The sequence below is a fragment of the Lepus europaeus genome, chromosome 10, assembly GCF_033115175.1.
Source record: "Lepus europaeus isolate LE1 chromosome 10, mLepTim1.pri, whole genome shotgun sequence".
Classification (NCBI taxonomy): Eukaryota; Metazoa; Chordata; class Mammalia; order Lagomorpha; family Leporidae; genus Lepus; species Lepus europaeus.
In genome coordinates this window covers 5,207,323-5,231,964 of record NC_084836.1, presented here as the reverse complement: position 1 = coordinate 5,231,964, position 24,642 = coordinate 5,207,323, and the positions used below count along the sequence as shown (strand labels likewise).

Here is a 24,642-nt window from a genome sequence, read left to right as displayed (position 1 = left end):
CGTGCGTGTGTGCGTGTTCCACAATAACAAGCAGACCTCAGCACCGCCCTGACGTGTGTGCATGTGTGTGCGTGTGTCTGCGTGCGTGTGTGCGTGTTCCACAATAACAAGCAGACCTCAGCACCGCCCTGACGTGTGTGTGTGCGTGTGTCTGCGTGTGTGTGCGTGTGTGTTCCACAATAACAAGCAGACCTCAGCACCGCCCTGACGTGTGTGTGTGTGTGTGTGTTCCACAATAACAAGCAGACCTCAGCACCGCCCTGACGTGTGTGTGTGCCTATGTGTGTGTATGCGTGTGTGTGCGTGTTCCACAATAACCAGACCTCAGCACCGCCCTGACGAGGTCTCATTCTTACATCAGCAGACGGACAGCCTCACTGAAGGATCTCCTCACTCCCTGGGGAAAGGGACAGACTGGGGACAGGCAGACGCACGCAGGCCCTGTCCCGGCACATCCCCAACACCTGGCAGGACGGGGACCTGGACAAGATGGGAGTGCGGAGAATCCCACTCTTGACACCTGGCAATTGTGGGCTGTCCACAGAGCTTCCACCACCTTCCACGTGTGCCTGGGCACTGTTCCCCAAACCTCATGTCAGCTCCCAGTACCCCAAACTCAGGTCGCTGTGTTCTGACACCTGCGAGACCCAGACGGCAGACGGCTGGCTGACCGGACTGTTCCTGAGTAACAGGTACAGTGACCTCCAGGCCAGGCACAGGTGACCGGCGAGGACTGGCCCCACTGGAGGGAGAAGTGGAAGAGCCCTCAGCACGTTCCCGCGCATGGAGCACAGCACTGGGACCACCTGCTGCCCCCCGGCCCCGCCCCACCTCACCCTGTGTCAGGTCACACGGCCAGAGACCTGAGATGGAAACCCCAGCTGAGCCCAGGGCGGGGCTGGCACAGAGTGCTGGACGCCTTCTGAGCACCTGTGAGGGGCGCGCCTTGTTCACGGTTCTCCATCTGTGGCCACGCTGGTCCTCGGGGTTCCCCGTGACGCAGTCTACAACTGAGTAGGGAGGGCAGCTCCAGCGTCAGGCCGCCTGGGCTTCACTCTCACACCCATTATGGACTGGCTGGGTGGCAGTGGCAAGACACCCACCCTCCCCAGGCCCCGCTGCCTTATCTGCAGAAGACAGGCGGCCACGGGACCCGGATCGTGAGGGTCCAATACGTCCCGCGGCCTAGAACACCGCGGGGCCTAGAACACCACGGGGCCTAGAACACCGCGGGGCCTAGAACACAGCGGGGCCTAGAACACCACGGGCCTAGAACACCGCGGGGCCTAGAACACCGCGGGGCCTAGAACACCGCGGGGCCTAGAACACAGCGGGGCCTAGAACACAGCAGGGCCTAGAACACCATGGGCATAGAACACAGCAGGGCCTAGAACACCGCAGGGCCTAGAACACCACGGGGCCTAGAACACAGCGGGGCCTAGAACACCATGGGCCTAGAACGCAGCGGGGCCTAGAACACCACAGGGCCTAGAACACCGCGGGGCCTAGAACACAGCGGGGCCTAGAACACAGCGGGCCCTAGAACACCACGGGCCTAGAACGCAGCGGGGCCTAGAACACAGCGGGGCCTAGAACACAGCGGGGCCTAGAACACCAAGGGCCTAGAACACCGCGGGGCCTAGAACACCACGGGCCTAGAACACCACGGGGCCTAGAACACCACAGGGCCTAGAACACGATGGGCCTGGAACACAGCGGGGCCTAGAACACCACGGGGCCTAGAACACCATGGGCCTAGAACGCAGCGGGGCCTAGAACACCACGGGCCTAGAACACCATGGGCCTAGAACGCAGCGGGGCCTAGAACACCACGGGGCCTAGAACACCATGGGCCTAGAACGCAGCGGGGCCTAGAACACCGCGGGGCCTAGAACACCACGGGCCTAGAACACAGCGGGGCCTAGAACACCGCGGGCCTAGAACACCACGGGCCTAGAACACCACGGGCCTAGAACACCACGGGCCTAGAACACAGCGGGGCCTAGAACACCATGGGCCTGGAACACAGCGGGGCCTAGAACACCACGGGCCTAGAACACAGCGGGGCCTAGAACACCATGGGCCTGGAACACAGCGGGGCCTAGAACACCACGGGCCTAGAACACAGCGGGGCCTAGAACACCGCGGGGCCTGGAACACAGCGGGGCCTAGAACACCACGGGCCTAGAACACAGCGGGGCCTAGAACACCGCGGGCCCTAGAACACCACGGGCCTAGAACGCAGCGGGGCCTAGAACACCACAGGGCCTAGAACACCGCGGGGCCTAGAACACAGCGGGGCCTAGAACACAGCAGGGCCTAGAACACCATGGGCCTAGAACACCACGGGCGCACACTAAGTGCTGTGAACAGGAGGGAGGCGACTGGTGTGGTCATCCCTGTGACGACCACATTGCTGTCCTTACGTCCGTGTCTGTTCACAGTGGTCAGGAGGTCCCCAAGTAATGAACGATGGACACGCGCATTTGACACCAAGGCCACTGTTCGCTAAGACAGTGTTTCCTCCACTCCACTAAGATCTTTTCCAAAAGCGATCTCAAGTTTAAATCAGTCCGGTGTCCTAAAGTCTACCTGCCATTCGCAGGGTTTAACCTAGTGGACTGCCAAGCTTCCACAGGTGAGCACGAGGCTGTGTGGCAACAGGTACCAGGTACAGAACAGACGAAGGGCAAGTTCTCTCCTAACAGCAGGCTGCACCCCCAGGGCACCTCAGCAACGACAGCGTGCTGGCAGGAGGCTCGTCCAGCACTGGGACATCACAAGGGCTGGACAGGTCACCCTGCCTGGGCCCTGGGGCTGGGCTCCACAGCATCCCCTTTCCTGCAGAATCCTCTGTGCCACCCAGAGCCCTCCCGGAGTCGCCCTGGCCATCGGCAGCAGCAGGGCTTTCAACCCAGAGCGGCTCCTCACAGAGTACCAGGGCAGTCTCAGTGTAGCCATCAGCCCCAGGGGGGCTGCAGGGCCGGCCACGGGGGCAGCAAGGAGCAAACCCTGCTCTGGGCTGAGAGGCCGCCGGACACCTGGGACGCTCGGGCAGAAGAATTCACGCTCTGTCCCGGTGCAGCTGTGGCCACAAAGGGAAGAGCGTTCTACACAGGAATTGTGAGAGCCTCCTCCATGCCACAGGCCACGAGAGGCTCAGCACGATCACCAGCGTCCAGAGGCGAGAGCCCGGATGACCGAGTGAAGAGTGACGGGCTCACAGCACCCCGGAGCGGATGACCGAGCTCACAGCACCCCGGAGCGGATGACCGAGTGAAGAGAGACGGGCTCACAGCACCCCGGAGCGGATGACCGAGTGAAGAGAGACGGGCTCATAGCACCCCAGAGTGGATGACCGAGTGGAGAGACGGGCTCACAGCACCCCGGAGCGGATGACCGAGCTCACAGCACCCCGGAGCGGATGACCGAGTGAAGAGAGACGGGCTCACAGCACCTCGGAGCGGGTGACCGAGTGAAGAGAGACGGGCTCACAGCACCCCGGAGCGGATGACCGAGTGGAGAGTGACGGGCTCACAGCACCCCGGAGCGGATGACCGAGTGGAGAGAGACGGGCTCACAGCACCCTGGAGCGGATGACCGAGCTCACAGCACCCCGGAGCGGATGACCGAGTGGAGAGAGACGGGCTCACAGCACCCCGGAGCGGATGACCGAGTGGAGAGAGACGGGCTCACAGCACCCCGGAGCGGATGACCGAGCTCACAGCACCCCGGAGCGGACGACCGAGTGGAGAGAGACAGGCTCACAGCACCCCGGAGCGGATGACCGAGCTCACAGCACCCCGGAGTGGACGACCGAGTGAAGAGTGACGGGCTCACAGCACCCCGGAGCAGATGACCGAGTGGAGAGTGACGGGCTCACAGCACCCCAGAGCGGATGACCGAGTGGAGAGTGACGGGCTCACAGCACCCCGGAGTGGATGACCGAGTGGAGAAAGACAGGCTCACAGCACCCCGGAGCGGATGACCGAGCTCACAGCACCCCGGAGCGGATGACCGAGTGAAGAGAGACGGGCTCACAGCACCCCGGAGCGGATGACCGAGTGAAGAAAGACAGGCTCACAGCACCCCGGAGCGGATGACCGAGCTCACAGCACCCCGGAGCGGCCAAGGGTACTCTGAACTGACCCACAGGAACAAGGACACCTCGTGAGGGGAGGGGGCTTGCCCGAGCCACACAGGGGCAAAGCTGGGATAAGGACTCTACTCGTTCACCTCCCCTCTTGTCCAGGGCCCAGGTGCCACCACAGCAGTGCACTCAGCAGCTGTGACCCCCCTGCGTCACCACGGTACGGTGCCTTCAGGCCTGACGCGGGCCACTCACCCCACTGGCATCCCGCGCAGCCAGAGCTCCAAGACTGGTGACCACAGGCAGCTCAACGACCCTCGTGTGCACCGTTCAGAGCTCGTGTCCAGCAGCTCCCTCCCCCGACTCTTCGCTTTCCAACTCACACATTCTCCAAAGTTAAACAGGAATCTTTATTAACTTGAGTGAGACAAAACTAGAAAGACAAGCTGCCTTCTGAAAGCTGTACAAGGCATTCCAGGTCCAACATAACCAACTCCAGAGCTCTGCACTGTCACTTCACTTCCGGGTCAGGGTCTCAGTGAACCGTGCAGCCAGAAACCAGCAGAGGCATCCAAAGTCCTGCAGGGGCCCCGAGGCGAGATACGAAGAAGGCGTGGAGACAGGCGAGAGAAAACTCATCTCTGACGTTGCCAGAGCGACACCACTTCTCTGGCCCTGCTCCCAGGAGCCTTGCCCAGTGGCCCAGCCCTCCCACTGCACCCCACACCAGCTCGGTGTCAAGAAAGCAGGGGTACAGGGAGAGCTACAAGGAGGCAGACAGGCACATGGGATCCGATCAGCAGACAGGAGCCTTCCTATCTGTATGTAGGAGGGTCAAGACGGGTCAAAGAAGCCAGGGAAATCCCATCTGTCCCTGGAAACGAGGAACAGAGGCAGCGTCTGCCTGTGGTGCTCACGCAAGAAACGCTGAACACGGCACGCTGGTCAGGATCTGACGGCACCACTGACTCCGTATGGCTCAAGGATCAACCACTACCCCGGGGCCCTGTGACCCCTGAGTCACATCAGCCATGCCCAGGCTCCTGGGGAGTCAGGAGGGAAGCAAGCGCCCAGGAGCATCACGGGGCTCAGTGACACGACAGTCTTGTGCCAACGTGAAACTGGGAAGAGGGGGAGGAGCCCTGCCGTCGTCGCCATTGTCAGCTGGTCTCCATGGTCTCATTTGTTCACTCACACGTATGTAAGTTTCGAGAGGCGAGGTAAAGGGGTGGGCGTTCGCTGCAGCGGTTACGCCGCCACCTGGGGTGCACACGTCCTATACCTGAGTGTCTGCTTGACCTCTGACCCAGCTTCCTGCTGCTGTGCACCCTGGGAGGCAGCGGTGAGGGCCCAAGTCGTCGACTCTGCACCCACGTGGGCCCAAACTTCACTGGCTGGCTCTGGCTTCACTCTGGTCCTGCCTTGACCACAGTGGACATCCGGGGAATGAACCAGCAGATCAAAGATCTCTGTCTGTCTGTGTCTCTCCCTGTTTATCAGCCTTTTAAAATAAATAAAGAACTGAGCTACTGCTGGGAATACAAACGGCCCTTGAACTAGACCTCAATTTCCTTTAAATAAAATTCAAAACCAAACTGTACTAGGATAATGGGAAAATCAAGAAAGGCACAAATATTAAATTTTGTCAAATGCAAACAGAACGACTTCGCCCTTTCAACCCTGTAACCGAACTAAAGTCTGCAGTGAGTGCGTGGTGGCCATCAAAATCAGGTCTCAGGGTCTCTGCTCCATCTGTTTGTCCAAGACAAGAAAAATGGCAACACCCAGTGGTGAGAAGTTTCACGTTTCAATCAACTTGGGCATTCTTCTATTATATATACTTTAATGTATTTATTTATTTATTTATTTGAAAGTCAGAGTTACACACAGAGAGAGAAGGAGAGGCAGAGAGAGAGAGAGAGAGAGAGAGAGAGAGAGAGAGACAGGTCTTCCATCTGCTGGTTCACTCCCCAATTCGCCACAACGGCCGGAGCTGCGCCGATCCAGAGCCAGGAGCTTCTTCTTCCGGGTCTCCCACGTGGGTGCAGGAGCCCAAGGACTTGGGCCCTCTTCTACTTTGTTCTCAGGCCATAGCAGAGAGCTGGATCGGAAGTGGAGCAGCCAGGACTCGAACCAGCACCCATGTGAGATGCTGGCTCTGAAGGTGGCGGCTTTACCCGCTACACCACAGCGCTGTCCCCCCCCCCCTTTTTTTTTTTATGTATTTATACGTACAGCTTAGAAGAACGAAAGTAATCTAAGTTCCATATAGAGGACTCAGGTGAAAATCTGCAGAGAAAGGGAGAAGAGAAGGCGGCTCATCCAGAGCCTGGTGGCCCAAACAGCAAGTCTGCCTTCCCCCCGCATGGCCTGCTCCCTCCCAGACTGGGACAGGCGGTGGGCACACGTGACTATGGGGCCTGGAGCTGCAGACAAGAGTTCTTGGGTACAGAAAAGGGAGAGGGCACAGGACACAGCTGCTGCTCTAAGGAAAGAATCTTCTGGAACAAAAGGCCCCTTGTGTGCAGACACTGACCCTCTCCCTGCTCTTGTGTATGGACCCTCACATGAGTGCTCCCCTCTTCAGTGGAAACCAACTGCCAAGCAAGACCAAGGCAGACAGCCACACCCCCTAAAAGGCACGCTCGACCCCAGAGAGACCAAGGCAGCCAACAGAAGAGCTGCCTAACAGCACTGCACAGGTTTCCTTGGCGAATGCTAGATTCCCCAGCGATTCAGCAGAGGTGGCTCTGCGGCTCTCCCTGGAGTCCAGGCTAAGATCTTCGAGGGGAATACGCCAACATCAAAGCAGCAGCATGAGGCGTGCGTTTGGAGTAGGGCATAGACCCCACGTGGGATGCCCCATCCCACACAGGGGCGTTTGGAGTAGGGCGTAGACCCCATGTGAGATGCCCCATCCACACAGGGGCGTTTGGTGTAGGGCTGTAGACCCCACGTGGGATGCCCCATCCCACACAGGGGCATTTGGTGTAAGGGCGTAGACCCCACGTGGGATGCCCCATCCCACACAGGGGCGTTTGGTGTAGGGCTGTAGACCCCACGTGGGATGCCCCATCCCACACAGGGGCGTTTGGTGTAGGGCTGTAGACCCCACGTGGGATGCCCCATCCCACACAGGGGCGTTTGGTGTAGGGCTGTAGACCCCACGTGGGATGCCCCATCCCACACAGGGGCGTTTGGTGTAGGGCTGTAGACCCCACGTGGGATGCCCCATCCCACACAGGGGCGTTGGTGTAGGGCTGTAGACCCCACGTGAGATGCCCCATCCCACACAGGGGCGTTTGGTGTAGGGGCTGTAGACCCCACGTGGGATGCCCCATCCCACACAGGGGCATTTGGTGTAAGGGCGTAGACCCCACGTGGCCTGGGTTTAAGTCCTGGGTTTAAGTCCTGGCTCCACTCCCATTGCAACTTTCTGCTCGTGCACGCCCTGGCCGGCAGCAGCTGATGGCTCTAATACTTGCGTCCTTGCCACCCACGTGAGACACCTGGACTGAGCTCCTGCCCCCTGGTTTCAGCCTGGTTCAGTGCCAGCACTTGTGGGGTATTTGGGGAGTGAACCCGCAGGTGGGAGCTCTCTGCCTCTGTCTGTCCTTCAAACAAAATCAACAAACACACAGTAGCTACCATGTCCTGAGCACCCCTTAGCACTACCAGGTGATCTAGGAGAAATTTAAACATACTATTTTTCAAAAACCCTACAAAATCTGTGTTATTATACCAATTTTTAAAAAAGATTTATTTATTTGAAAGGCATGGTGACAGAGATAGAAAGAGTTCTTACACCCACTGGTTCACTCCCCAGATGGCTACAACAGCCAGGTCTGGGCCAGGCCAAAGCCAGAAACCAGGAATTCCATCAGGGTCTCCCATGTGGGTGGCAGGGACCCAGTGTTTGGCCATCTTCCCCTGCCTCCCCAGGCGCATCAGCAGGGAGCCGGATCAGGAGCGGAGCAGCCAGGGATCGCACCGGCTCTCAGGTATGGAGCTCCAGCGTCACAAGCAGCGGCTGAACCCAGGTTCCACGACACTGCTAGCACGCACGCATTTCCCAGAAGGCAGCTGGGGTGCAACCGATGCGAATCAGCAGTCAAGGGTCCCTGAGCTCGCAGACGCTAGGCCGGGACTCGATGCCGACTGCTGGACTCCACACTGTCTACCCACCCCCACCCTGACCGGGAAGTTGCTCCCCGAGGAGTGAGACTCAGGCCCTCTGATCAACACTGCGTCCACAATGCCCCCAAGGCCCAGCCTGCCCAGGGCACTACTCAGACCTTCTGTTTCCATGTACGACATCCTTAGCCATAGAATGAGTCTGGGCTGGAAAGTGAGGGAACCTGGGACACCAGGAAGGCTACAGAAGCAAACCGCCTTCAAACCGAGCAGAGGGGCCGGCACACCTCAGGGTCTGAGCCAGCCCTGACCACCAGGCCATGGCCATGCTGGGGACAAGCTGTTCTCTAGTGCCCCCACGGGACTGGATGCTTCTGAAATCTATTTCTCAATGCACTGAATGATTAACTGGGTGTTTCTCATCTGGAAGGTAGCTCCTGGGGAGACAACAGGACACTGAACAGACAGTGAGCCCGGCTCCAGTTCTGGGAACGCAGGCAGCTGTCGCCACCAAGAGCCACGGTCCTCCTCTGAGGCCGAGCATCTTGGCCTTTGTGGACTCAGAGGCTCTGGGGTGACAGCAGGCGCAGAACTCTGCGAGGTACACGTGACTCGCTCTCCCACCTCTGCACGGCAGGCTGCTCAGCCCCCAGGACTTGACAGTTCCTTTGGAGTTCCAACACTGAACACTCCATGCCTTCTGTAACCTCTGAACCTCTTGTTGAACCCCCTCCCTGCACATGCTCCTGGCCCAATGTGCCACACAGGCTGACACAGAAAACACCATCTGAGGGGCCAGTGCTGTGGCACAGTGGGGTTAAAGCCCTAGCCTGAAGCGCTGGCATCCCCTATGGGCGCCAGTTCTAGTCCCGGCTGCTCCACTTCCGATCCAGCTCTCTGCTATGGCCTGGGAAAGCAGAAGAAGATGGCCCAAGCCCTTGGGCCCCTCACCCGCGTGGGAGACCTGGAAGAAGCTCCTGGCTCCTGGCTTCGGATCAGCATAGCTCCAGCCATTGTGGTCATCTGGGAGTGAACCAGCGGATAGAAGACCTTTCTCTCTCTCTCTCCACCTTTTTCTGTAACTCTGCCTTTCAAATAAATAAATAAATCTTAAAAAACAAAACAAAACAAAAACACCACCATCTGAACCCCAAACAGCCAGTTCTGAAACGAGCTGCTGGGATGGGATGGTACACGATGAGTATTCTGGATTCTTCCCCATTGTAACAGGAAAAACAAAGACCAGCAGCGCGTTTCCCTGCGTGCGTGCGTGCTTGGTGTAGCAGTCAAGCAGCTGGCTGGGACATCCACACCCCACAGCGGAGTGGCCGGGCTCAGGTCCCAGCTCTGCCCCCAGTCCAGCGGAGTGGCGGGGCTCAGGTCCCAGCTCTGCCCCCAGTCCAGCGGAGTGAGTGTCCGGGCTCAGGTCCCAGCTCTGCCCCCAGTCCAGCGGAGTGAGTGTCCGGGCTCAGGTCCCAGCTCTGCCCCCAGTCCAGCGGAGTTCCCGGGGTCAGGTCCCAGCTCTGCCCCCCAGTCCAGCTCCCTGTCTAATGCACACCCTTGGAGGCAGCAGCTGATGGCCCAAGCACTTGGGTCCCTGCCACCCGTGTGGAAGACCCAGGCTGAGTTCCTGGCTCCCGGTCCAGCCCTGGCAGCTGGAGGCATTTGGGGAGTGAACCAGAAGATGGAAGATCTCTATCGTCTATCTTTCTGCCTTTTAAAATAAATAAGAAAATGTGTTTCCATAATTTTCCTCCAAATTTCTTTAAAGAACAAAACCAAACCAAACCCAAGCCAGCCAATTCAAGAGAGGCGTGCACACCTCTCCTTCCTTCCAGGGACAGGGAGTCAACAGCGGGAACTGAAACGGCACAGAGAAGCCAGGCGATGGCGGCAGCGCAGCAAGCTGCAGGGCACGCTGCAGGCCGGCAGAGGCTGCCAGGACCCCCAGTCCAGATGCCAGTGTGGGGGGAAGACTGCCAAGGTAGGGTGACAGGCTTGGGCCGAGAATACAGTTAGAGCATGGAGGCGGTGAGGGCCGATTGTCACGGTCATCTTTAAACACACTCGGTGAGGGCCGATCGTCGCGGTCATCTTTAAACACACTCGGTGAGGGCCGATCGTCGCGGTCATCTTTAAACACACTCGGTACCGTCACGCCAGAGGCTTGCTGGGACGCCCGAGGGCAGTGCCAGCTCCCTCAGCAGCGTGGTCCGTGTCCCGTCAAGGAACGCAGCACGGCTTCCCGTATCAACACCCTGTTCTGCCTCCCTAACGGAAGTGAGAACTGAGGATCCTTCATCATACACTAAGATCGTAAAACGGAAACTCAAACCACGGAAGAGTAGAACCAAGATCAGCACTGCAACTTCCATCCTGACCGACCTCTGGGAAACAAGAGGGGAAATCACGTAGGCGCCAGAGGGGCTGGTGCTGTGGCACGGGGAGTGGATCGAGGGGCCATCCCTCAGCCCCGCTCCCCTCAGAGAACTTAAAATCCCAGCTGCAGGATGGGCAGGCACAGCAGGGCACTGCCTGGGACCTTGTCTGTCCCAGCAAAAGGCAAACAGCAGCAAACCGGCTCGAGGCAGGATGTTCCAATCAACCTTTTCCCTCCCTACCCTCTTGAAGAACACGTCCCGGTCCCCCAGCCCGGCGCACACTGGGCCCTGGACAGAAGTGTGCCGAGTTCACATTTCGTTCCAGGCGCTCCTGCGGAGCCGGGACTCCAGAATGACCGGAGTGGCGGACAGCTGCAGATCTCTGATTCCGGTGGTCTCTGCCGTTGCCCACACTGAGTCAGAACCATTCCTTAAACCATGCAGTCCTGGAGGTCACCAGAGCTTGCCAGGGCGCCCTTGGCCCGAGCTGGAAGCTGTGTCACCTCCCTCTTCCCCACCCTTGAGCTGATAACAGGTATCAGGTAAACAAAAGATACACATTACCGAAGGACCTCTACCCACCCCCCTCAAATGCCCTCAATCTGTCCCAAAGATAAAAAACCGGTCATTCGCTAGGCTGCAAGGCCACTGCCATAAAGCAAGAACACTCTGATACCAGCACCATGGCACTGGTCTCCCTGGAAGTCGGCCTCGGACAAAGCCCTCCTCTGGTGCCCAGTAACCACAGAAGGCAGCACAGGGAGGGTCCTCCAGGCCACACCCCCAGCACAAGGCAGTGCTGCGCTGGCTGCTAGAACACCTTGCACTGAACAGACTGCGCAAGGGGCGTGTTCTCGCTTCATTTTCCCAGGGGGAAATTCTCCAGCAATGAGGAAATGCCTGGCCTGGGGCAAGAGAAGGGCCCCTCCTTGAGTAAGGGACGAATTTATCACAGCGCCACCTCTGGCCAGTCACTCACTCTTCTCACTACAGATTTCATTCACAAATGTGAACTGATACATGCGCCAGGCATCCTTCTAACCCCGGCAATAGGGCAGCGAACAAGGCAGACTTGATCCCTACCCTCCTTTTTTTTTTTTTTTTTTAAGATTTTTTTTTTTTTATTTGAAAGTCAAGAGTTACAGAGAGGGAGAGGGAGAGGCAGAGGCAGAGAGAGGTCTGGTTCACTCCCCATATGGCCACAACAGCTAGGGCTGGACCAGGCCAAAGCCTGAAGCCAGGAGCCAGGAGCTTCATTTGGGGCTCCCACATGGGTGCAGGGGCCTAGGCACTTGGGCCACCATATGCTGCTTTCCCAGGAGCATTGGCAGGGAGCTGGATCGGAAGTAGAGCAGCCGAGACTTGAACCAGTGCCCAAATGGGATGCTGGCACTGCAAGCAGCAGCTTTACCTGCTACGCCACAGCGCCGGCACTGGTCCCTGCCCTTCTGAAGAGGCTGACATTCACTAGGGGATGTCAGAGTTACAGGGAGGAAAACACAGAGGCAGAGAGAAAGAGAGAGAAAGAGAGGCAGAGAGGGAGAGGGGGAGAGGGGAAGAGGGGAAGAGGGGGAGGGGGGAGGGGGGAGGGAGAGAGGGAGAGGGAGAGAGAGGTCTTTCATCTGCTAGTTCACTCCCTAAATGGCTGCAATGGCTAGGGCTGAGCCAGGCCAAAGCCAGGAGCCACAGACACACAGTAAAAGCAGACACAGCTGCAGAATGTAGGAAGCACTAGAACAGAGACGGGAGACGCTGGGACCCAGGGTGGTCGCTCCAACAACCCGTGGCAGACAGGCTAAGAATGGCAGAGGCAGAGGGAGGCAGTGCGTGCCTGCCCCAAGCTTCCACAAGGTGCGGCCCGTGGGCTCGGCAGGAGAGCTTGCACTAAGGACTCCAGACAGGAATGATCCCGCATCACAGACAAGTGCTATATTAACTCATGTTTCCCCCTTAAATCTGTGCTACCAGTTCTAAAAAGTAAAGCCTCAGGGGCAAACAGTTGGCACAGTGGGTAAGACTTAGCTTTGGGTAAGTGGGGTAAGACGTAGCTGGCATCCCATATGGAGTGCTAATGACCTGGGAAAGCAGCAGAAGATGGTCCAAGCGCTTGGGCCCCTGCACCCACATGGGAGACCCGGAAGAAGCTCCTGGTTCCTAGCTTCAGCCTGGCCCAGCCCTGGTTGTTGAAGCCATCTGGGCAGTAAATCAGCAGATGGAAGATTTCTGTCTCCTTCCTGCTCTGTAACTCTGACTTTCAAATAAATAAATAAATCTTAAAAAAAAAAAAAAAAAAAAAAGGTCGCAGCCTGAGATGCCAGCACCCCATCTCACAGTGCCTCCCAGGTCAAGTCCTGGCTCCGCTTCTAACTCCAACTTCCTGGTATGCGTACCTTGGGGAGTATCAGGTTATGGTCCCGCTACTTCGGTCCCTGTCAATCATGTGAGAGACCTGGATTGACTTCTGAGCTCCCAGCTTCAGCCCCAGCTCTATGGGCATTTGGAGAGTGAACCAGCAGACAGAAGATACCTAATTCTCTGTCTTGCTGCCTTGAAAATAAACACATAAAATTTTTAAAAAGCCAAAGCTTCAAGAACTTACAGGATGTACTTTTTTAAGATTTATTTATTTATTTGAAAGCCTGAGTTACACAGAAAGAGGAGAGACAGAGACAGAGACAGAGAGAGATAAAGAGGTCTTCCATTTGCTGGTTCACTACCTAAATGGCTGCAATGGCTGGAGCTGCACTGATCTGAAGCCAGGAGCCAGGAGCTTCTTCCAGGTCTCCCATGCGGGTGCAGGGGTCCAAGAACTTGGGCCATCTTCTACTGCTTTCCCAGGCCATAGCAGAGAGCTGGATGGGAAGTGGAGCAGCCGGGTCTCAAACTGGCGCCCACATGGGATGCTGGCACTCAGGCAGCAGCTTTACCGGCCGTGCCACAGCCCGGCCCCCAGGATGTGCTATGAAAAACCACGCACATGCATGCCTACTCCCTTCGTGCTTGACCCCAGACCTCTGGCTGTGTGTGCTGCCGCACACCTTCTCCATGCACAATGTGTTTACCAAGACATCTGTCCTTGACTCAAGATTCATCACCATGGCATCATTATTTAACAGCAACAAACAAACACAATATAGCACTGAAAACTATCTCAATTTCCATCAAAGGACAGAAAATGCCAGCAAACCTGTGGGAGGGACGTCAGGCAGTCAGTGGGAAGAATGAGGCAGAGCTTTTCGCACAGGTGTGTGGCCCAGCAGAGCCTGACCCCTGGCATGGACAAAAGTCCTGCTGGGGCCACAGGGGGCATCAGATTGTGCTCTGGGGGGTGCGCTGGGGGCAGGGAAGATTAACGTTACATGTCACCTTGTAACTCCTAACTAGCCGAAAATGCTATTAGCATGTGGGGCTTAGAACACAAAACCAGCTAATAAAAATCCCAGCAAAAAACTTCACTTTGTTTCCTTAATAGCCTTGTCCCGGACATGAGGAAGGATCCCACAGCACCTCACAGTGGGACATGTTCAGGGGGCAGGCAACACCATGGCTTCAAGAGAGGGGTGCTGGCAGGCACTGTGACGCAGCAGGTAAAGCTGCCACCTGCGATGCTGACATCCCATAGGGGTGCTGGTGTGAGTCCTGGCTGCTTCCTATCAGCTCCCTCTGTGGCCTGGGGAAACAGCAGAAGATGGCCCAAGTCCTTGGGGCCCTGCGCCCACGTCGGATAGCCGGATGAAGCTCCTGGCTTCACTCTGGCCCAGCCCTGGCCGTAGTGACCGGGGAGTGGCTGGAGGATCTCTCTCTTTCACTCTCTCTCTCTCTCTCTCTCTCTCTCTCCCTCTTTCTGAAACTCTGCCTTTCAAGTAAATAAAGTAAATCTTTTTAAAATGCCATTTTAAGAAAAGACAGGGGTTCACGTGCAACCTAGGCTCCTCCCCATGCGCAGGCTTCGGCTTCCTCTGGGTGGCAGGGCTCCCACCCAGTCCACTCCCCACTCCCAGGGCAGGGCTCCCACCCAGTCCACTCCCAACCTCCCACGCCCAGGACCTCCTCTCAGGCCCCTCAAGGCAGAGGCCCAGATCCTTACAAACAGAGCTCGGCTCACACCCCCCAGAGTGCCCAGCCCTCAGGCCCCACCCCCACCCCTCCCCGTGCTCTCCCCAAACACCCTCCTGCAGCCCTGATTTGCTCCGAGCTGACTACTCATCCCGCCCTCACGATGGTCTTCCTCCTCCACACTCAAGCCTGTATCAGCCACGGCCCTGCACAACGCCTTCTCTGAACTCCCAGCACGCCACCGCCACCACCACCATCACCGCCACCACCACCATCACCACCACCACCACCACCATCACCATCTCCATCATCTCCATCATCGCCGCCACCACCACCACCACCATCACCATCACCACCACCACCACCACCACCATCATCGCCACCACCACCACCCTGCCCAACTCCCACCCCTCTCCCTGATTTACCCTTCCATTCTGAGACACATGGCCTCTAGCAAGCTACGGCATTTACTTAAGTTTTATTTTCTGTCTGCCTCCCCCAAGGATGCACACTCCCAGCACAGGAGTCTGGGCCTGGGTCATTCCTGGCCCCAGCAGCCAGGATCCAACATGCAGCAGTCACTCCATAAAAACTCACGGTAAGAAAGGCTGAGGGGCTGGCACCATGGCAGGTAAAGCTGCTGCCTGCAACGCCGGCAGCCCGTCCTGGTTGCTCCACTTCCAATCCAGCTCCCTGCTAATTCACTTGGGAAAGCAGCAGAGACCCAAATGCTTGGGCCCCTGTACCACGTGGGAGACCTGGGAGAAGCTCCTGGCTCCTGGCTATGGACTGACCCAGCTTCAGCTGTCACGGCCATTTGGATCTTTCTCCCCCTCCCTCTCTGTAACTCTTTCAAATAAATCTTTTAAAAAAAAAAAAAAGAAAGAAAGAAAAAGAAAAAAAGGAGGGTAGGGACCAAATCTGTCCTGCTCGTGTGTGTGTGTCTTTTTCTACAACTCTGCTTTTCAAATAAATCAATCTTGAAAAAGAAAGGCTGAAGTGAAGAGCCTGGGTGACGAACTCTCTGCAGACTGAAGACCCACAGGTGGAGTCATCAGAGAATGTGTGAAGACACCCCAACTCTCACAGTGAGAATTCTTATAAACACCACTGCACACGTTCGGGGAGCCACAAACGGGCTTGGCGACTTTGGTACAGGCCACGTGGCTGAGCCCCTGGCTGCGCACTGCCAGTCCCACCAGTCCCACGGGAAGCCCGCTTCCTCCCCACAGGCTGTCCAGCACCAGCGTGGGCTCTGGCTGTCCTGGAAGTCCACTGGACCCTTGTAAGAAAGGCCAGGACCTCCCCTGCTCTGTGCTGGGTGCCCAGGGAGTGAGGCCTGAGCCAAAACACTGCCTCGTGTCCTTGGCAAGGAGGAACTTCTTGAATGGCTCAGACACCTGGCAGACCTGGTTTGTTTCCAACGATTCCATCTGGAAAAGTGAACATTCCTCAAAGGAGGAGATAGAGATCAGCAAGTAAAGTGACTTATGACTCTCGGGAACACGGTCACGCACGTCACTCAACACCGGGGACAGCTTGTGCTCTGCTAGACCCTGGGATTCAAGGCGGCTCACCAAAGGGAAGCACGGAGGCCCCGCTCCGCAGATCCTGGCCCAGTCCAGACGCACCCACCGGTGTGGACGGTGCGGGCTGAACACGGCAGAGGCGCTCCCAGAGACCGAGGACCGGCAGCAAGCCCAGTCAGACAGCACCGGTGCCTACCGCGGACACCACGTCTGAACACGCGCAGGATTTCAAACCACTTGCCCAAGTGTGGAGACTTTTTCTTGCCCAGGGCCATGTGGATATTTGCAACATCATTCCCAGGCCACACAAGTGACAACGTCACAATCAGCCTGCTGCAGGCTTACTGAATTGAGTCCCCTCTGTGATTGCCTCCAAGGGCCTTACCCAGCCCATGGGGTCACAGATTCCCACCCCTGGACCGGCTGCCACTGAGGGAAGAATTCAGGAACTCCACCAGGCCAGAGACCCGCAACCCTGGAAACAAACAGGGCTCAGACTCCTGAGAACCACAGCGAAGAAGAAAGGACGGAGTAGGCCGGCGCCGCGGCTCACTAGGCTAATCCTCCGCCTGCGGCGCCGGCACACCGGGTTCTAGTCCCAGTCGGGGCGCCGGATTCTGTCCCGGTTACCCTTCTTCCAGGCCAGCTCTCTGCTGTGGCCCGGGAGTGCAGTGGAGGATGGCCCAAGTACTTGGGCCCTGTACCTTCATGGGAGACCAGGAGAAGCACCTGGCTCCTGGCTTCGGATCAGCGCGGTGCGCCGGCCGCAGCGCGCCAGCAGCGACGGCCATTGGAGGGTGAATCAACGGCAAAAGGAAGACCTTTCTCTCTGTCTCTCTCTCTGTCCACTCTGCCTGTCAAAAAAAAAAAAAAGAAAGAAAGAAAGAAAGGACAGAGTGGGCCGAGGTGCGTCTGATGTGTTGGGTCAGTGCAGCACAGCGGCCTCCGGCGAGGCACCCATCAGCTCGGCACGTGACTTCCGGCCGCCTGTGACCACCAAGCACCTCCAGCTCTGCTCTTTCAAGCTGCTCCACACTGTTTCAAGTCCCAGGGTCTGTTCGGTGCTTCCACAGAGCTGTGCAAGCCAACCGGGGCCCCTGCAGCGGGCTCCGTTCCACCAGCCTCCATCTCATTGCTCAGCCCTTTGTCCTGTCGCCGATGGCCTGGCTCCGTATCGCAGCCAACAAGCCATTCTGCGGTCTGCTTTTCAGAACTGCACACTAAGCATTTCTCCCTGCCGCCCGCACAGCGTCCTGACATTGCCGATGGCTGCAGACGCCACGCAGCAGCCCCACCCTGAGCTGCACCAGGCCCACACAGACACAAGGGGTCTCAGGTCCTGCCAGAACACGCCGGAGGGAGGTCGGCGTATGCTTCTCACTGCCCCCAGCACGTCACTGGGGCTCTTAGCCTACACATTCTACGAACAGCTGATGCTCTTGGGTATAGTTCGTAAAGCAAGATTTCATCTGACACCCTCAGTCTACATTATGTTTTTTAAGATTTAGTTATTTGAAAGGCAGAGTTACAGAAAGAAAGGGAGAGGAAGAGAGGGGAGAGGAGAAGGAGAAGGAGTGGGAGGGAGAGGAGGGAGAGGAGGGAGAGGAGGGAGAGGAGGGAGAGGAGGGAGGGGAGGGAGGGGAGGGGGGGAGGAGGAGATGGGGAGAGGGGGAGGGGGAGAGGTCTTTCATTCGCTGGTTCACTCCCCAGCTGGGGTCGGCAGAAGCCAGGAGTCCAGAGCTTCTTCCAGGTCTCCCATGGGCTCTTGGGGCCCAACACTTGGGTCATCTTCTGCTGCTTTTCCCGCATGTGTTAGCGAGGAGCTAATTTGGAGGTAGTGCAGCCAGGTCTTTTTTTTGTTTTTTGTTTTTTGTTTTTTTGACAGGCAGAGTGGACAGTGAGAGAGAGAGAGACAGGGAGAAATGTCTTCCTTTACCGTTGGTTCACCCTCCAGTGGCCGCTGTGGCCGGCGCATCACGCTGATCTGAAGCCAGGAGCCAGGTGGTTACTCCTGGTCTCCCATGTGGGTGCAGGGCCCAAGGACTTGGGCCATTCTCCACTGCACTCCTGGGCCACAGCAGAGAGCTGGCCTGGAAGAGGGGCAACTGGGACAGAATCCGGCACCCCGACCGGGACTATAACCCAGGGTGCCGGCGCTGCAGGCGGAGGATTAGCCTAGTGAGCCGTGGTGCCGGCCGCAGCCAAGTCTTGAACCGGCACTCATATGGGATTCCAGTGTTGCAGGCAGCTGCTTGACCCTCTACACTACAACACTGGCCCTCAGCCCTCACTTAAGGGACAGTCACACCCCTGCTCAGCCCTCACTTAAGGGACAGTCACACCCCTGAGGACGGACGGGCACACACCATCGCAGGAGTCCTCCCAGTAACTCGGGTCAGCTGCCTGATGCAATCCGAGTATTTCAGGAGGTGAAGCCCCACCTGGAATAGTCCCTGATGGAACTGTTACATCCAGGCACTGACACGGTCAGAAAGGGGGAAGAGAGAGTGCATTCTATGGAAAACAAGACTTCAGCCGTAGTGGAAACTGCATGGAGAGGCCTCAGCATAGCTTCCAATTCATTCATGGTTTAAGGGACATAAATGAAAATGCTCTTAAGAAACAAAGTAAATAAAAATAATTTACAACATTTTAAATATGAAACTCTCCTAACATATCAGTTGTCGGAGAGTTTCAACCATGTATATCCTGACGGATTCACGGCCTCTGAACGCAGGTCAGTGTCAGTGTCTGAACACGATGCGGTGCAGAGCAACAGTGGTGGTGGCTGTGGCCCCTGTGGCTCATTCTCGTGCTGGAGGGGTCATGGGGTATACCCCGCGGGGAATGCCAGTCTGTGAAGGAGAGCACAGGAGCTAGCACTGTGGTGTAGCGGGCATCCCATCTGGTTCAGGTCCCAGCTGCTCCACTTCCCATCCAGCTCCCTGCTGATGCACCTGGGAAAGCAGTGGAAGACGGCCCAGGGCTTGGGCCCCTGCACCCACGTGGGAGACCCGGAGGAAGCTCCTGGCCCCTGCTTTCGGCCCGGCCCTGCCACGGCCATTGCAGCTGTTTGGGGAGTGAAACAGCGACTGAAGATCTCTGTCTTCGCCTGTCTTTGCAACTCTGCCTTTCAAATAAATACTCTTTAAAAAAGAGAAAAGCACAGACACGTCCAGCCACCCACCCAAAGAGAACACCAGCAGAGCAGCACTGAACTGCTGGGGGCTCAGAGTCAGTCTGCACTCCCAAAATGGGGCTCCCACGGCAGCTGGGGAGACCCGACTCACACCTGCCCCTTAAGCAGCTGCAGGACCTTGAACAACCCTCATCCTTTCGGCACCGCACCGCCCGCACTCAAGCAGCAGGCTTCAAAACTTCCGATTTCTCTGAGTTTCAATGTTTTATCTAAGCCTCCTACTGGCAAGAGATTACGGGAGACCCTGAGTGGATTTAGGCCAAGTAATTCCAAGTGTGTATTTGTGGGGACCTTCACGGCTGCCAAGTGCCTTCCCACGCCTTCACCCTGAGGGCATTCGCATCAGCACCCAAGGTCCAGACTTGAACTCACACACGGGGTCTCACCGTACAAGCCACAGGCAGCATCAAGTCCGTGTTTCCTGAGCACAGTCACTCCACGGAAATCACCGGCACTGCGGGTTACACAGAACCTCGCCTGTGCACAGTCAGGAATGTTCAAGTTCAAAGGCAAATTCGACTGTGACGGTCACGCCCATCACACAGGTCAGTGAAACACAGCACCGCAGCCGTGGGTACTGGGACGGCTGCTCTGACCCTGGTCCCAGGGCTTCACACTGAGGACCCCCGCCAGTGGCTTCTGAGAGGTCGCAAACGGTGACAGCGCTGGGATCGGTGGACTGTGGAGCATTAGGTGGGAGCAGAGTGCCTGCAGGCAGCTTAACTCGGCTTCCAAAGCACAGGCAGAAGAGCATCTCTGAACCCCACAGACGATGTCGCCTGGCTTCCTTTCAAGCTTAACTTGTCCACCTCTTAAGAACAGATGTCACAGTGGCCACACAGCTAGGGACCCCTGTTACTGTGTGATGTCCTCTCTGGAATGAAGACCTACTTCTGACCAAACAACTCAGTCCTGCAGCCCACTCTCCACCCCAGCATCCAAAGGCCTTTGTACCTCCCTTCACGTTCCTCCTCCTCCTCCTGTCCAAATGGTGATCAAGATACACATCATCCTTCAAGGTCAAGAGCAGCTCCTGCCTCCTCCGGGAAGTCTCCTTTCATTCCCAGCCAAAATGCAGCCTCAGTGCCATGCTCCTGACAGGACTGGTCCCCGGCACCATCCATGGAGGCCAGCTACCTGCGCACCTGCCTTGCCCTGGAGAAGAAAGGCCCCAGAGGGCAGGAATCACACGGCGTTCAGCCTGCATCCCAATCCTGGCACAAGGTAGCCGTGGGGGACGTGTCACACTTGCCCCATCTGTGCCAGGATGATACAGGCAGAGGGGCGACAGTCTCTGACCCTGACACGTGCCTGCCAGCTCTGGGCTGTGTGGGCGACAGTGACCACTTCTCCCGTTCTCTGTGACCTGCATCCTCACAGACATGTCTTCCTGCCCCAGTCACGAGGGAGACAGACATGTAACTCACCCCTCCGGGGCTAGGCAAGTGCAAGGGAGTGAGAGAATAAGCAAATGACCAGAGACCCCAGCTAGACACCTGCTAGACACCAGGGTGGGTGACGTAGCCACTCTGAGCCCTGGCTTCCTGAGCCAGCAGAAGGGACTGCGGCTTGGCTTGCTGGGAGGTGAACACGGCAGCTGAGGTGGAACTACCATGCTCTGCCAGCACACAGAGGAGCAAAGTCCCCAGGACCCACAGGAATGAGGCCATGGTGGTGGGTGGGGAAGAAGCCAATTCGGTAAGGTTGGTTGGGTAGGTGAGGAGAGGGGCACCATCGGTATCACTCAAACCTCCAGAATCGGGGGCCTCGGCCGCCCTGCCCACTGCTCACCCTGAAACAGGAACAGTGACGCAGGAAGGAAGAACCGGTGTATTTCTACACAAAAATCCCCATGTGGTTTAAACTTGATGAGTTTCTCACAATCTGTGGTCTTCCAGCTGCTAGTCTGGCTGGGAACTGTTTTACACACTATTAATAGCTCTGTTCTTTTAATTAACAGGGCCATGCAGAAATCACGCTTATTACTATTGTTAACGACCAGGGTGTGCTTACAGAATTCCTCTCTTCCAAGAGCCCAGGAAACCTGACAGAAGTCCAAGTCATAAGGGATGCAGGTGGAATTAATAACTCTAAATTTTCATTAAACAAAATTTAACGTTTTCCCAAGAAATCTGTTAGACAGAAGAGAAAAACCATCTTCACTTCCAGTTTTGTTTTTGTTAAATTTATTCACGTGAAAGGCAGCGCTACAGAGAGGAAGAGACAGAGATCCTCTATCCACTGGTTCACTTCCCTCCCGAACAGCCAGGAGCCAGGAACTCCATCCGTGTTTCCACAGGGTGGCCAGACCCATCTTCCACTAGCAGGAAGCAGGATCAGAACTGGAATGGATGGGACTTGAACTCACACTCTGACATGGGACACTGGTGTCACAGGCAGTAGTTTAACCCACTGGGCCACAGCTCTGGCCTCATTGCTTCTAACTTCTAGTCTCCTGAGGGCACCCCTGATTGTTAACCCGCGAGATCTGGCCTCTGCCGACCTCCCAGTGGTCCCCTGCGCTCTCCCGCACCTGCTGGCCCTCTTCTCTCCAGCACAAGGGTCTTGCCACTGCTCCTCACGCCTGCGAGCCTTTGCACAGGCTGCTCTCCCAGAGAGAAGGGCAGGCCAGCTCTGCACACGGTCAGGGCCCTGCCGTCCCGCCCACCACCACCCCTCTAGCCTGCTGCTTTTCAGCTTCACACATCATAACCTGGATTGCTTTTTACATCTCTGTAGGGTCTGCTTTCTCCTATGGCAGGGAAATTCACCAGGGCATCTCACACATAACAACAAGGCCTCCTTGATGCTGAACTCGACAGAGACGCCGCTGGGATCTTTACAAGTGAACGGATGGGGGAAAGAGAGCAAAGCGCTGCCTGCATAAAAACACCCAATCGAACCTTCACGATCGTGGGCTGCTGTGACAGCTGCATTCCCGAGGGCTGCATGCCGACTGCCACGGATGGCACGGGACAGACAGGGCTGGCCACAACTGCTTCCTCAACTGGGAGCAAAACTTAAATTTTTTGGTGATTCGTAAAACGCCAATTTTTTAAAAGAGGGGATGGGGCAGAAAGCCACATTCTCCACAGATGGCCACTGGTCAGCCACCGAATCAGAACTCCCGCCAGAGGCGGCTTCCAGAGCACCCCAGAACCACAGCTCACGGGAGGCCACACTGCGTGCTGCTCTTCCAATGCTCTGAAGCCAGCGTCTTGCTAATGTGCCTGGGAAAGCAGCGGAACGCGGCCCAGGTCCTCGGGTTCCTGCCATCCACGGAAGGGACCAGATGGAGCTCCTGACTCCTGGCTTCGGCCTGGCCCAGCTCTGGACATTGCAGCCGTTTGGGAAGTGAACCACAGTCTCTCCCTGTCTCTCTGCATCTCCTCCGTTCAAAAAATAAATACTTAGAAAAGCAAAACAAAAACCCCTCTGCATCAGAAGCATCGACTGTTACTAGGAGACGGAAGGCCTGGCCTGCTACTTACGCTCTCAAGTATCAGGAACTGCTTTCCCACCGAGTCAGCATTTAGAGTGACAGGAGACCGAAACATCTGGTGCACGGTCAGAACCCAGTCTGTAAGAACCCTGATGTGTCAGAGAAAAATCGAGTTGTCCCTGGGAGGCAAGGGAGACCAGCAACCGATGGCGACAGCTCCACAGGCCTCTGGTCTGTCTTGACATCCTAAGCACTCCTTTAAGAAGCAAACACTCTAAAGCAACAATGTGCAGGAAAGCGCACGGTCCCTCTGCAGCCGTGGGGGACTGGTTCCAGAGCCTACCCCACCCCCACAAAACACACACAGATCCCAAAACCTGCGGAAGCTCAAGTCCCTTCGGTAAAATTCCGTAACTGCACAGAGCCTGCACAGACCCTCCCCACGCATTTTAAACCACAGCTAACACAGTGTAGATGCTATGTAGTTACTACACTAAATTGCTTAGGCGACAAAGATAAGAAAAACCTGTACACGTTCAGGACAGACGCAATTCATTTTTCCAGAAATTGTTGATACTTGTTTAGCTGAGTCTGCGATGTGGGACCCGAGGACGTGGAGGGCCACTGTGCCTCCCTGAAGAGCCCAGAAAGCCTGGGAGACAGGGCAGGGCGAGCTGGGAAGACGCAGCTTTTCTGCGGGTCACCGATTCACAGAGCAGACACCCAGCCAAGTCCCAAACTCCAGGAGCACGTAGGTACCAGAGAACAATCCACACTCAGGTTTGAGGAAAGGCAAGAAGCCAGGGTCTGTTGGGAGTCAGGACCAACACGTACAACGGCAACACCCCCTGAGCAAACGCAGCAGCCTGCCCACCCCACACCCTCGGCCATGGGGTCCCCAGGGGAAGCAGCTGCACACAGGTGACACAGGCTCACCCCGAGCACCGAGGGGAGCCCCTACACACACACAGAAACAAGCCCTCTCTTTTCTTGTCATCTGCAAGTGGGCAGGAACAACTCGCTTCTCCCACTGGAGCGAGGGCGACTGTGACTGGCGGCGCACACGCAGCTGCTCTGAGTAAGGAACAGTAAAGCCTGACGCTGACGTGTGTGAAAGCACCAACAGGCAGAAGGGAGGAATGTTATGGTGCTATGGAAACAGAAGCCACAGAGAAAGTCCAGTTGCACAGAACTGTTAAAAATAAAGCGGATACTAAAATACCAGCAGAGCTACAATGACTCACACTGTTCTCAGGTCCTTTCCAGACCAGCCAGCTCTGGTACACTTGTCTTCCTGCTGGGGAAACGTGAGACAAAGCCAGGGAGAGGCAGCTTGGAGACTGCTCTCTGGTTTCACCGGCAAGCTGATGTGCAAAGACCTCACAAAAGCGTGCTTCACAGAGTCGGTGGGAAATTGGGTTAAAAGAGGAATTTACCTTGGTGCCCAAACTGCTGGAGTCCCTGCATGCTTGTAGGTTTTGGAGTTAGGGTGGGACCTATGGCAACACACTCATGCAGGCAGCAGTGAGGCATTTGCCGAAAACCAAGCTAAATTTTAAAAGACCTAACCAAGCTCCAGAGTGTGCCAAACGGAATGTGGTGCAGAACTATGGCACGACTGCTCTCTCTGGAAGGCACAGCTGTGTGTGCACTGCCGCCTTTGCACCATCCCAGTCTGCGTGCATGCCCTCCCCCCCAGACCAATCTGCCGCCACCCTCTGACTACACGCTCCAACATGGCAGCCGACGGACCACATACGACTGCCTGAGCCCTCCTACCTGCTCTGTAACACCCAGCTCCAGCACCGCCC

At 56.8% G+C, this 24,642-nt stretch overlaps 1 protein-coding gene across 2 annotated transcripts in view; it reads right to left on the bottom strand.

Annotated features, from left to right (window-relative positions):
- Positions 1–24,642, bottom strand: part of PACSIN2 (protein kinase C and casein kinase substrate in neurons 2) — a 138,843-nt gene that overhangs the window by 33,728 nt on the left and 80,473 nt on the right. The window lies entirely within an intron of this gene.